The sequence below is a fragment of the Magallana gigas genome, chromosome 6 (assembly GCF_963853765.1).
Source record: "Magallana gigas chromosome 6, xbMagGiga1.1, whole genome shotgun sequence".
NCBI classification, from domain to species: Eukaryota; Metazoa; Mollusca; class Bivalvia; order Ostreida; family Ostreidae; genus Magallana; species Magallana gigas.
In genome coordinates this window covers 33,629,854-33,643,023 of record NC_088858.1, presented here as the reverse complement: position 1 = coordinate 33,643,023, position 13,170 = coordinate 33,629,854, and the positions used below count along the sequence as shown (strand labels likewise).

Sequence of the window (13,170 nt, the reverse complement as noted above, 5' to 3'; positions counted from 1 at the left end):
TTTTCGGTATTTTACAATTTTTCAGTAAAATGTTGAAACAAAAAAGCAGTGTTGTTTTATTTTTGGTGCCCCTGTTTTAATTCAGACAAAAAAGTTTTAGGGGAAGGAAAGGGTAATTTCAACCAGGGATCACCCTTGTCTGTCGACTTTTCTGTCTATCATTGTATCTGTCTTTGCAGAAAAGAAGACTGGTAATTAAGAAATTATCCTTTTTGGCTTTATTTTGAAGGAGCAGCATTTGTTATAGTATCAAATCATTGGTATTTTTCGAGGTACAGCAAAACTCGTTTAGTACGAACACGAATATAGCGAATTTTCGGATATAGCAAAGTTTTTTTGAGTCCCCGGTAAAATTCTTAACAAATCTTTTGAAAATTTTACGGTTATAACGAATTCGGTAATAACGAATTTACGGATATAGCGAACTGATTTTGAGTCCCGTAGAGGTGAATAAGAACGAAATTTAAAACTTTTATAACGATTTTCTTTACAGTTTAAAATGTTTTCACTACCATTTAAGATAATAGTTGGAATGAATTTAATTTCATATACTAGTAATTTTTTCAATTCACAATCCGATTGTTAAAAGTATCAAAGTAATGCATATTTTTTTAAGCCTCAATTAGCAAAAAAATGTAGTCTTGTAAAAATGAAAAGAATACATGTATATAATGAATTCGTTATAGTTATTATTGCGAATTCGTTATACGGATTTCTACTACAGTTATTGTCGAGATCAAAGAGATGCCGCGGACATTATTCTCCAATATACCACGAACGTCATCAGTAAATTATCAGATCAGAAATACCTATTTGTCTTGCACTGACCATGAAAGTACAACTTCAAACCGTAAAAAGATTTAAAACTATGTCATTTCACGTGTTAGTTCCAGTCAAAACGATGTGTATTGCCTCAAATGTTTATTTTTAAGAGATCAGTGCGGCTGTTCCTAGCACCTCCCTAGCACATTTTCACTGCGTGTTTTTACATAAAACATATAACGTGTAGTAGTAATGATCCAAAGAAAAATTATGTCGTCTGTATGTGATACCTTTGATCGATACACATAAAAACATTACCAACAAAACCATTAGGGTTACACGGAACAGCCGTCAAAATGACCTAGATCGTCTTTCTATAGGAGAAACGATCTGTAGAAATACTGGGCTGTTAGTAGAATAGAAATAAAGTACGAGTTTTCGTGAATGTTGCAGGATAACCTCCGATGTCGAGAAATATTGTTTGAAATATAAAAGCCGGCTTTTATATTTCAAAACAACATTTCTCGACATCGGAGGTTATTCTGCAACATTCACGAAAACTCGTACTTTATTTTCAAAGAACGAATTACGGATATAACGAAGTAAATACACTGATCCCTAGGACTTCGGTATAACCGAGTTTTACTGTAATATATTTCTCGTTATCCTTTTTTAAATATGGCCTGCAAATCTAAGTTTTACATTCGTTCCACATTCTTGCATAATCAGATAATTGCGGGGAAAACTTATACAAGGTACTTTGATCGAGCCAAATCAAGACATGACATTATTGAAGTAATAATTTGCAAATTATTATCGATAATTTGTTGATACACTGATTTTCCAAGCTTGTAAGTTTCATGCTTTCCTTTAGAATCGGTAACTTGCATAAGCAAATGTCATATTTCATTCTATGGTTGTCCCTTTTTTATATACCGGTAATACATAGTGGTATAATTTATACACTAAATATTTTTTCTTCTTGTATAGTATTTTTCCAGAAAGAAGATGGATGGATAAGGCGTGTAAAATGCCCATACACGGTCGGACAAGCTACTGAAAAATTAAAATATCAATACATCTTATATATTTTTTTTAAATCATGTAAAACAATACATGTATATACGCCCCACTTTCTCCTCTCGCAACACTCTCTCCTCTCGCCTCACTCTCATCTCTCACCCCACTCTCTCTATCTCTCGCCCCTCGCTGTGAGACCTCTGTATGAGTCCTGGAAGTAAGGGGCAGGGTCAGGAAGCCCATCCCTGGCCTCTCGTAAATACTAGGGGCAGTGTTGCTCAGTATTCATAGCCACAATAAACTACTCGGTATCCCACCTTCTCTTACCCCACTCTCTCCTCTCGCCCAACTCTCTCTCGCCCACTCCCATACTCTCTCTCGCCCTACTCTCTCCTCTCGCCCCACTCTCTCTTCTCTCTCAACCACTCTCCTCTCATCCCACTCTCTCCTCTCGCCCCACTCCCGCACTCTCTCACCCCTGTCTCTCTCCTCTTGCCCCACTCCCACACTCTCTCGCCCACTCTCTCACCACACTCCCCCACTCTCTCTCACCCACTCCCATACTCTCTCTCGCCCTACTCTCTCTCCACTCGCCCCACTCTCTCAACCACTCTCCTCTCATCCCACTCTCTCCTCTCTCACCCCACTCTCTCACCCCTGTCTCTCTCCTCTCGCCCCACTCTCTCTCCTCTCGCCCCACTCCAACACTCTCTCTCTCTCGACCCACTCTCACCACACTCTCTCGCCCACTATCTCACCACACTCCCCCACTCTCTCGCCCCACTCCCACACCCCTCTCGCCCCACTCCCTCTCCTCGCCCCACTCCCTCACAACACTCTCTCTCCTCGCCCCACTCCCACTCTCTATCGCCCCACTCTCTCCTATCACCCCACTCTCTCCTCTCGCCCCACTCCCTCTTCTCTCGCCCGCACTCTCTCGCCCCACTCCCACACCCTTCTTGCCCCACTCTCTCACAACACTCTCTCCCCATTCCCACTCTCTATCGCCCCACTCTCTCCTCTCGCCCCACACTCTCTCCTCTCGCCCCACTCCTTCTCCTCTCGGCCCACTCTGTCTCCTCTCGCCCCACTCTCTTTCCTCTCTCACCCAACTCTCCTCTAGCCCCACTCTCCTCTCACCCCCCACTCTCTCTCCTCTCGCCCCCTCTCTCTCCTCTCGCCCAAATTACCACTCTCTCCTCTCGCCCCACTCTCTCCTCTCGCCCCACTCTCTCCTCTCGCCCCACTCTCTCGTCCCACTCTCTCCCCACTCCCACTCTCTTTCGCCCCACTCTCCCCTCTTGCCCCCAATCTCTCCTCTTGCCCCACTCTCTTTCCTCTCTCACCCCACTCTCCTCTCTCCCCACTCTCTATCCTCTCGCCCCACTTTCTTGCTCTCCTCTCGCCCCTCTATCGCCCCACTCTCTCTCTCCTCTCGCCCCACTCTCCTCTCACCCCCACTCTCTCTCCTCTCGCCCCTCTCTCTCTCTCCTCTCGCCCCACTCTCTTGCCCCAGTCCCTCTCGCCCCAATTCCCACTCTCTCTCCTCATGCCCCACTTTCACACTATCTCACCCCACTCTCCTGTCCCACTCTCTTTCGCCCCACTCTCCTCTCGCCCCACTCTCTCCTCTCACCCCATTCTCCTCTCACTCCACTCTCCTCTCACCTATTGGGAGGGAAGAGAGTAGAATTGGTTAAGAGAGCTTTTGAGAGGTAAAGAATGGGTGAAAGTGTTTAAGTGAGGGTCATGAGCAAATGAGTGGGGGGAGGGGGGTCAACGTCTCCCTGATCCCCCACTCACTAACTTCCTCTTTCAAAGAAAATAACAAACTAAAGAACTTTATTCATAGAATCTCAAATATGTAAATACATGTAAGTCTTAAACAAACTTTCAACATTAGATAGATTACACTCTTTTAGACCAACGATGGATAAGTTCCATTGTCAATCGTTTAATACAAGCAAGAATGTCTATGCGTACAAATTTTATAAGTAGCAAGAATTTCTCTTCTTCAAGTCTGTAATTTTTCCCGAATTCAAAGGCACGCAATTAAGCATCTTAATGTCTCGAAGAATTCTAATACAAGCAGTTGCGTTTGGAGGGTCATGAACTATAACTTCTATTATGGTGAATAGGTTCTGATGTCCAGCTTTCTTCGGTAGCTACAATGATATAAATTATAAAATACATGTATGTAGAATTCCTTTGTTAGATACTCATTCATGGAGAAATTAAATTCAAATTCACTGGTCACTGTTTCTAAACGTATTTGGTTGTTATTTAAGGTGAAATATCCCTCTGATAAGAGAGATAACTTCTGTAGAAAATAATCTCACTTAGTTTCTCTTAACTCACAATTATTACGGCATGGAGCAATAAGGGAAGCAGTGCTGGGCCCGAATTTATGTTGGAAGGCGACATTTATTTATTATTCAATTATAAAAAAAGAATATTTGAACAAAACGAACTGAACCCAAACATTTGGCAAGTGAAAAAAGTAAAGAAATCTTTTACCCCCCAAAAAATGCAAGAAGCGAATTATTTTTATCGAAATTTTAATGAGACAATGTATACATGTACATGTATACCCTTTCCCCTCCCCCAATGGATTAATTTGTTTTTTTAAATATTAAATCGTTTAAATCTTATAACATTTCAATTGTTTAAAACTGAATAAGGATTTTCTTATCTGAGAAAAAAGATATTGGACAACAAAATTAAAAAATAATAATATTGCATTTTATTTAAGACAATATATCTCTATAGTGAGATGATACCAATTACCGGAAGATCATTCATTTGATCCCCTTTTTGTGTTACAACAAAATGCTCTCAAGACTGGTTTACATTTTTAGCATTTCCAAAACATATGGATCCATTTACATGTACTATTATCTTATCCAAATTTAAAAACAGAAAACCTTTCTGATTAATTAGAAACTGTAGCAATTTATCATGTACTGAAAGAATGTATGTAAAACCTTCAATAGTCTATGATAATGAAAGATAACTCTTGCTAATTGAAGCAATTTTTGATACAAACCTATGCAACAAAGTGCTATTCTGAACTAAAAAGCAGCGCTTCATATAGTTTTCTTATATGAATAGGCAATGTATATAACTATATATTATTTTCATATATAGTTTGTATTTTTAATTTTATGCTGCGATGATAAAAGTTTGCTTTTTATATTCACTACTGTATGTCTAGTTTTCTTCATATCATGATTAGACACAGTATCAATTTTTGAAAAATCTAGCAGCGCTTCATCACTTCAACTTTGTATCATTTGAATCTATTGATATTGACTTTCATGAAAATCAATATGAGATTTTTAAAGATATGGTAAAATTAATAGCAGAGGGATATTACACCTTAATATTACACCTTAATATGATTCAGAGAAAGTCAGAATGGAATTTACCGGTGCCTTTCACCTTACTTACAATTTTCATTTATTTATTTATTTTAATACATGTATTTTTTTTTAAATAAAATTTAAAATTGCATGCATTTATAAGATTTCTGCAAAGCAGGGACCATGTCTAAATCTATGGTTTACGTACAAATCTTAGTTTACTCGTTAATATATATTTCTTATAATTCATTTGTCTTGAAAAATGAAACAAAACGTGAGTTAGTTCACATACCCCGTCCCTCCTATACTTAACAATGCTGCTCATATTAATTTTGAATGCATTAAATGCACAATTAAAATAGTTTGATAAAGGCATAAAACTCGCAAAAATCATCAGCTCAAAACTCCTGACAAAGAAACACATCTATACCTTTGTCTTTAACAAAAAAAATTCTAAATTCAAATGGACCAAAATTCCCAGAAAAATAATGGAATCAAAATTTCATGGAAAATGGAAACTTACACAATGTGTCCTTAATGCCTACAAAGTTTCACTGAATTCCATGCAGCACTTTAGGAAGAGCTGTGCTTACAGACTGTTTTTAATTATATAAAATAAAGATAAGGTTAACAAGAGGCCTATGGGGCATATCGCTCACCTGAGGAACAATAGGTATGATAAAATCAGCTTCATGGAGTCATAATGCAAACTATCTGGACAATGTACAATAATACATGTAGATCCTGTATAAATAAAATCCATTTTCCCCCTGGATATTCTTATGTTTATAATCATTAGTCCCTTTTCTAACAGGATGATTTTACAGTCATATCATATGTTGAGTATTGCAGTTCTCAAAAAGATAGTTAACAAAAGTTTATATATGGGATATAAACGTACATCAAACTCTGAACCTTCTTGTGAGGCCAAAGAATTGTGCTGGGGCCAAAGTCTTAACAATTATAAAAATTAACTGGCTGATAAGTTTCTGAGAAGAAGATTTTTAAAGATTTACCCTATAATATTCCTTTGTTAAACTTTGACCCCCCCCCCATTGTGGCCCCACCATACCGCTGGGGATCATGATTTTCACAACTTTTTATCTACACTACCTGAGGATGCCTTCACACAAGTTTCAGCTTTCCTGGCTGATTAGTTTCTGAGAAGAAGATTTTTAAAGATTCACTCTATATATTCATATGTTAAACTTCGACCCCCCTCCCCCCCCTATTGTGGCCCCACCCTACCCCCGGGAGTCATGATTTTCACAACTTTGTATCTACACTACCTGAGGATGATTTCACACAAGTTTCAGCTTTCCTGGTCTTGTGGTTCAGGAGAAGAAGATTTTTGAAAAATTCTCGAAAATTTTCATAAATTCCTAATTATCTCCCTTTGCAAAAGGGTGTGATCCTTAATTTTCACAACTTTGAATTCCCTTAGGCTAAGGATGCTTTGTGCCAAGTTTGGTTGAAATTGGCCCAGTGGTTCTTGAGAAGATGTTGAAAATGTGAAGAGTTTACAGACAGACGGACGGACAGCTGGACAGACTGACGGACGACAGACAAAATGTGATCAGAATTGCTCACTTGAGCTTTCAGCTCAGGTGAGGTAAAAAGTCCAAAATCCCCCCAAAAAATAATGGATTGAAGATTACAATAAAACTCAGTTATAGCGAAGTCCTATGGATAAATGGATTAACTTCATAATATCCATAATTCGTTAAATCCATATAACGAATTAGTAATAATAACTATAGCGAATTCACTATATACATGTTTTCTTTCACCAAACTAAAATTTATGCTAATTGAGGCTTAAAATGAAAATAGATTACTTTTATACCTTTAATAATAGGATTGTGAATTGAAAAATTTATATGAAAATAAATTCATTCAAAGTATTATGTAAAATGGTAGTTCCAACTTTTTTTTAAACTGTAAAGAGATTTGTTAAAAAAAAATGTTAAATTTCGTTATTATTCACTTCTACGGAACTCAACTCGGTTCGCTATATCCATAAATTCGCGATATCCGAATTTGTTATAACCGTAGAATTTTACCGGGGACTCAAACAAACTTCGCTATATCCGAGAATTCGCTATATCCGTGTTCGCACTTGACGAGTTTTACTGTACGTGGTAACGTGGTAACATGCATGCACATCTACCTATTGTGTCCTAAATGCCTACAAAGTTTTTTCTAAATTCCATGCAGTAGTAGAAGAGGAGTTGCACTAACAAACATTCCATTACTATATTCAATATAATTATGACAAAAAAACTAAATTCAAAAGGGTTCAAAATCCTAATTTCCTGGTAATAATGTGTCCAAAATGCATACAAAAAATTCACAAAAGTCCATGCTGCGGTTTAAGAGGAGTTGCGTTAAAAAAAAAAAATTAAAACCAGGTCTGACAGACCGACTGACTTATTGATTGACTGATAGACTGACGGACGAGTCAAAATCTTCGTTATGGGGGGGGGGGGGGGGGGGGGTATGAATATTAGGATGTCATTCTCAACAACTTTTGCAATATAGAATAAATTCATTTTCATACAATTTCATCCCAATGGTTCTGTAAAATATTTCTTCTCTTTTTACGAAAACCGGTCCCTATGAAGTTAGTACACGGCATATTATACTTATTTGATTTGGATTAATAAATTCAGTTTATTTCTTAGATAAAATCTAAACAAACATGTTTCAAGATGAATGTATAAAACCGTAAAGATTTGATCCAGGGAACGACAAGTCTTGATCAGAGAAGCTCACTTGAGTTCTTATAAAGCAATTGTATCATCTTATCTCATCTCTTATGTGGAGATGAAAAAAACGAATCGGACACTTGGTTAGCGAAGATATAGCATTCCTAAAATTATAAAAACAATCTCGATACAATTTTTTTAGTGTAAAAAAAAAAAAAAAAAAGAAAAAATGTCAAATTCAGAACTTAACAGTAAATACATATGTTTGGGTTTTTTTTTAAAATCTGTTTTAGAAAAATAAAATACACAATTATAATAACCCCTCTCCTTGCAGTTAATGAAAAAAGTCATGCAAATCTCTTCTTCAGGTTAACACCTTGAACATATTCTTATCCGAGTCTTGACAGATGCAACTTGTTGTTTTTTTCAAAATGTTTCTCATAATTCTCCTAAAATGCAAATTCACATCTCAGAAAATGGATCCCATAGGACTATGATTTTTTTTTCATGGGCTTGTTAACTCACAAAACGTCATTATCAGAATTTGCATATTTTTATTAATTAAATGTAAAAAGACGAAATAATATTACCAACAATTTTAATTTTTGCCAAAACACAACAATCACATCAACGATTTTGAATACATATAAATGCCCTGTATGTCTAAAAAGCTTCTAATTATCATTTAATTCCAAAATGATGCATATTTTTTTTTAACAAGTAAAGATATGATTTAAAATTTGTTTAATTTATACCATAACATTTATAAAAAAAAAATTGCCGGTATGATTGTTTTGAAAAATGATACTTAGAAGTGAACCTAGAAAAATAAGTTGTTGATGTGATCTTTTAGGGCAAACCATGGTTCAGATAAAAGCCCCTTTGAGACAAATGAATTCAGCCACAATCGTCTGAACACATTTTGCGATTTGAGTTTGAGTTTCAAAACATTTTTCATCAAAGCGCAGAGGTTAATAAATTCCTTAATTTCACTTCTTTTAAAACCAATTTTATTTGCCGATCCTTTTTGTATTTGATTTTTAATTTTAATTTAATTTAAATCAAGTAAGTAAATAAGTGATGATAGTATTTGCTCATCAATATTTAATAAACTCCTTCGTATTTCTATACATGTATATCATGTTAATTTTTTTATGCCCATTTTTTTTCGTATCATTACACGCGTACAACAAAATGATCGACCGAATAGTTAACGTCTGTACGAAAAAACTCTATAATCATGAATGAAACAATATTTTCGATTATGCCCATTATCTGTCACAAGAATTTTAGTACTTTGGAATTAAACTTTAGTAAAATTTAATTTCAAAGAAGCTTAAGAATTACCTTGCAAAAACAGTAATACATTGTGCATTTTGAATATAGAAACTGTATATGTTTGCAAGTATGCACCCCCTCGGTGCATGGGCATATCAAAGCTATAACGATAAAACTGTGGTTATAAAACTACATGTATGATGAAGAGGGAAGGGGGGATACATGTAGAATTAAACCCCACCGATCAATAATATCAACAAGAAAGTTCTTCTCTCACCAAATTTTGATGTCTGTATAAAATTTAAGAATTTAATATCATTTGGTTTTTATGAAGTTTTTTTTCAAATCTAATGTTTATGCCTGAAAATAAACTAAATTATATTTTTTTAATAAGATGCCCATGGGCCACATTGCTCACCTGAACAACAGTTGCTTGTAACATTCTACTTGGTAGCATATGCTGTTTCTATTTTAAACTTTGAACCTCTTTCTGGAGCCCCAGTATAGGTTCAGGGTTTATGGTTGGCTTTAACAATTTAGAATCTAACACTATTTGAGGATCCTTGCATATTAATAACACAAACTGAGCATTGTACTTCTGGAGAAGAATATTTTTTAACATTTTCCATATATATTTCTATGTTAAACTTTGAACTCCGCCTGGGGCCCCAGTATTGGATTGAGGGTCACAGCTTTTATAATTAAGAATCTACACTATTTGAGGATGCTTACATTGTAATCTTATATACTGTAGCATTGTAGTTCTTGAGAAGAAGATTTTAAAAACTATCCCTATATACTTCTATTTTAAACTTTGAACTCCTTCACGTGCCCCAGTGTATATCCGGGAGAGACGGTTTTAACAATTTACAATTTTCACTATACATACAAGATTTTATGTAAATATTGCAATTTCTGGTGCAGTGGTTCTTGAGAAGAAGAATTTTTTAAAACATTTTTCATATTTATGTTAAACTTTGAACTTCGCCTGGGGCCCAAGTTTTGGTTTTGGGGTCACGATTTTTACAATTTAGAATTTTTACTATATTTATAAACAAGCTTTTTTGTAAATATTGGCATTTCTGGTGCAGTGGTTCTTGAGAAGATTTTTTAAAGACACACACCCTACACTCCCTGTTTCGCAATTATCTCCCTTTTAAAAAGGTTTTTTTTAACAATTTAAAATCATCTTCCCATTAAGATGCTTTGTACTAAGTTTTGTTAAATTTGGCACAGTGGTTTTAGAGAAGTCGAAAATGTGAAAATTTTACAGACGGGCAGAAGGACGAACGGACGCCGGACAACAGGTGATCGGAAAAGCTCACTTAAACCTTCGGTTCAGGTGAGCTAAAAAAAGTTAATTATTGATGAATTAATTAACAAACCTAAGAATAAGTAATCATAATTGGTGATCGATTTTGTATCAACACGCATTTACCAGTGTACTGTATAGATTGAAACGTTGGGAAAAAGGTCTTGATGAGAGGTATTATAAGGATTTGATTCAGACATTGATTTCCTACTTGTCAAAACAAATGATACTACATATAAGTAAAAACTCGTTTGGAGCTATACATTAAATCAATTCGCATGTAAATTGATATAATATTATCATTATACAAATACATATATGTAGATAATTCTTTAAAATTTTTATCATTGAATGCAATCAATCAAGAATATTTCCTGCAGGGGGGGGGGGGTCCTAGAGGTGAGGTTCTCGATCTCCCTGACCCCCTCTCTTTAGATCCGCAATTATGAATAACTCTTGCTTAGATGATTTAAGCTCCTTGCATATTTAGAGATTTTACATGCGTGTTTTTTTGGACAAGGGCAAGGGCAAACCAAATATGTTCATATTAGTTTAGGTTAAACCACTGCACCTGTTGACCATAATATTTATTTTTTATAAAAAATAATTTATCACTGTATTAAGTTTGAGCATTCATGTTTCCTCAATGGCTTTTCTCCTACTTACTACTATGCACTGAATTTTGATCAATGTAATTAATCTAAATGGTGGTATACAGACAAAAATCAGGCACGTATTTACGTGTATGTGTAACATCGTTTTTGAAAGTGGGAGGGGGGGGGGGTTAGGGGGCTTACACGAATTTTATAAGCAAACAAACAAGATCAGCAAATTTAAACACAAAACTAACCCAACTTCGGCAATCAACAAATCCCTAGTGCTTTAGAGGGTGTCATTAAACAAAAATCATTTAAAGCTGCTTGGTCCGATTTTATACCAAATTTTGTGACTGTTTTTACACGATGGCTTTGCTAAGTATGTATATCAATTAAGACATTGCAGTGATTTTCCCGATCAATTAATTAAGCCAAGTTTCAATGGAAAAATGGTGTACAAATCTTTTTCCAAACATTCCCATGATGCAGTTTGGTTTGGGGTTTTTTTTTGTATGCCCACAAAGAAATTATTTTATTTACTTTGAATATTTCTAACTTTGAAGAGAAACCGATTCTGCTAGTGTAAATAGGCGAAAGTCTATAACTTTCTAAGATAATTGGTTTACAACTGGAAAATAATTTGATACTGCAATAGCGAAAAAATCGGACCATGCAGCTTTAAAGCTACGATGTGTATATATATAAAAGAAAAATATTAAGTTTAAAAAAATGGGGATGTCCTCCCCTACCTGTGCCCCTCCCAATCCTAACCAGATGCTGCGTGTCTGATCATAACTAAAGCAATGTAACAAACTTAAGTACATGACGTAACTTACAGTTGAAGGCCCGAGTTGCATTGCCATTGGTATTGTCTTCCCTTAACGGGGGATTTCAAATCGCATTTCTCAGCTTTGTTCCGTCAAATGTTGTCGGTTTCAGCACAGGTGGGAAAATAATAAGGGATTTCTTCTCCAGACATGTAATACAAAAAAAAGAATGCAATTTGAAAAAAAGATTTTTTTTTTATAAAACTGTAAAGCACATAGTTCATAGTCATGTTAGTTGCATGTAAAGCAATCTAATCAAGATTAGAACTTCCATCCGCTCCCCGGTTTTCAATATGTCGCGTGGACATATCGAAAATCGGGGAGCGGATGGAAGTTCTAATTTTAATTAGATTGTCAGGGGGTACTCCCTCCCACCCACCCACCCACCCCCGCCCCCGAAAAAAGGAAACGTTACATTAACACAGTAAAATTACCGAAAACAAGCGTCCGATCTTTCCCATTTAACAAAATTACCCCCCCCCCCCCAAAGTTTCATAAGTTCATGAGATGTTGCTATATAGTAAGTTTTACAGGCCATACGTATCATTTATAAATCTGTTATAAATCTGTGATAACTATATCCAACAGATTGAGAAATTCTTTTTATTCATAAATAGAAGAATTAAAAGCGTTTGATTATTGAACAGACTGATAAACGCCAAAATAAATTGTCAAATGCCATAAAAAGCTGTAAAAAGCAAACATATAAAGCATAATTAGTATAATTTGAATTTCTATGTACGTACCTTTTGAGTTTTACCAGGATTTCAAACGAAGGCAAATTTCCAAGCGGGAACCTGTTCTTGTAGACCGTGTATGGTTAATTAACGTCTGCTGCCCTCGAAGACTGCTCAGAACAATGCGTGGTCCTTGGCTCTTGGTCACGTGTACAGTGATGTCGACCGTGCAGTGAGCGATCATCATGGGCACATTTGTTGCGTGGACAATCAACCACTGACCATGGAGCCAATGGATTTTAGACAGAGCAGACGTCAATCTAGCAGAGCTGTAATTTACACGATCCAGTTCTAACCAGTTTATCGATCGATCGAAAGCTTCAGCAACCTAACAAAATCACGGACTGCACGAAATAATCATGACGATGGCTTGACTCAAATTTTCATATAAGAATACTTGGCTGGTTTTTTTTTTTCATATAACGTACACTAACCACAATATAGAAACATTTACTATAATTCTTTATAATTAATTTTTTAAAAGATAGAACTTAAAGAATAAAGTGCCATCTTTCATGATTTATGCAGGCTATGAATGTAGCGAATCATTGCAAAAAATGTTTTAAAAA

At 35.8% G+C, this 13,170-nt stretch overlaps 1 long non-coding RNA gene across 2 annotated transcripts; it reads right to left on the bottom strand.

The window, feature by feature from the left end:
• Positions 1-3,609: 3,609 nt before the first annotated feature.
• On the bottom strand, positions 3,610-12,885 carry LOC109621157 (uncharacterized). 2 transcript variants are annotated; one of them, XR_004601436.2, is made up of 3 exons: positions 12,611-12,885; positions 11,874-12,006; positions 3,610-3,947 (listed from the first exon to the last, which is right to left on the bottom strand). It is a non-coding gene; the product is annotated as an uncharacterized lncRNA (long non-coding RNA). The 2 variants fall into 2 exon arrangements; XR_010714871.1 differs by having other exon boundaries at positions 11,874-12,003; positions 12,611-12,881.
• Positions 12,886-13,170: the final 285 nt, after the last annotated feature.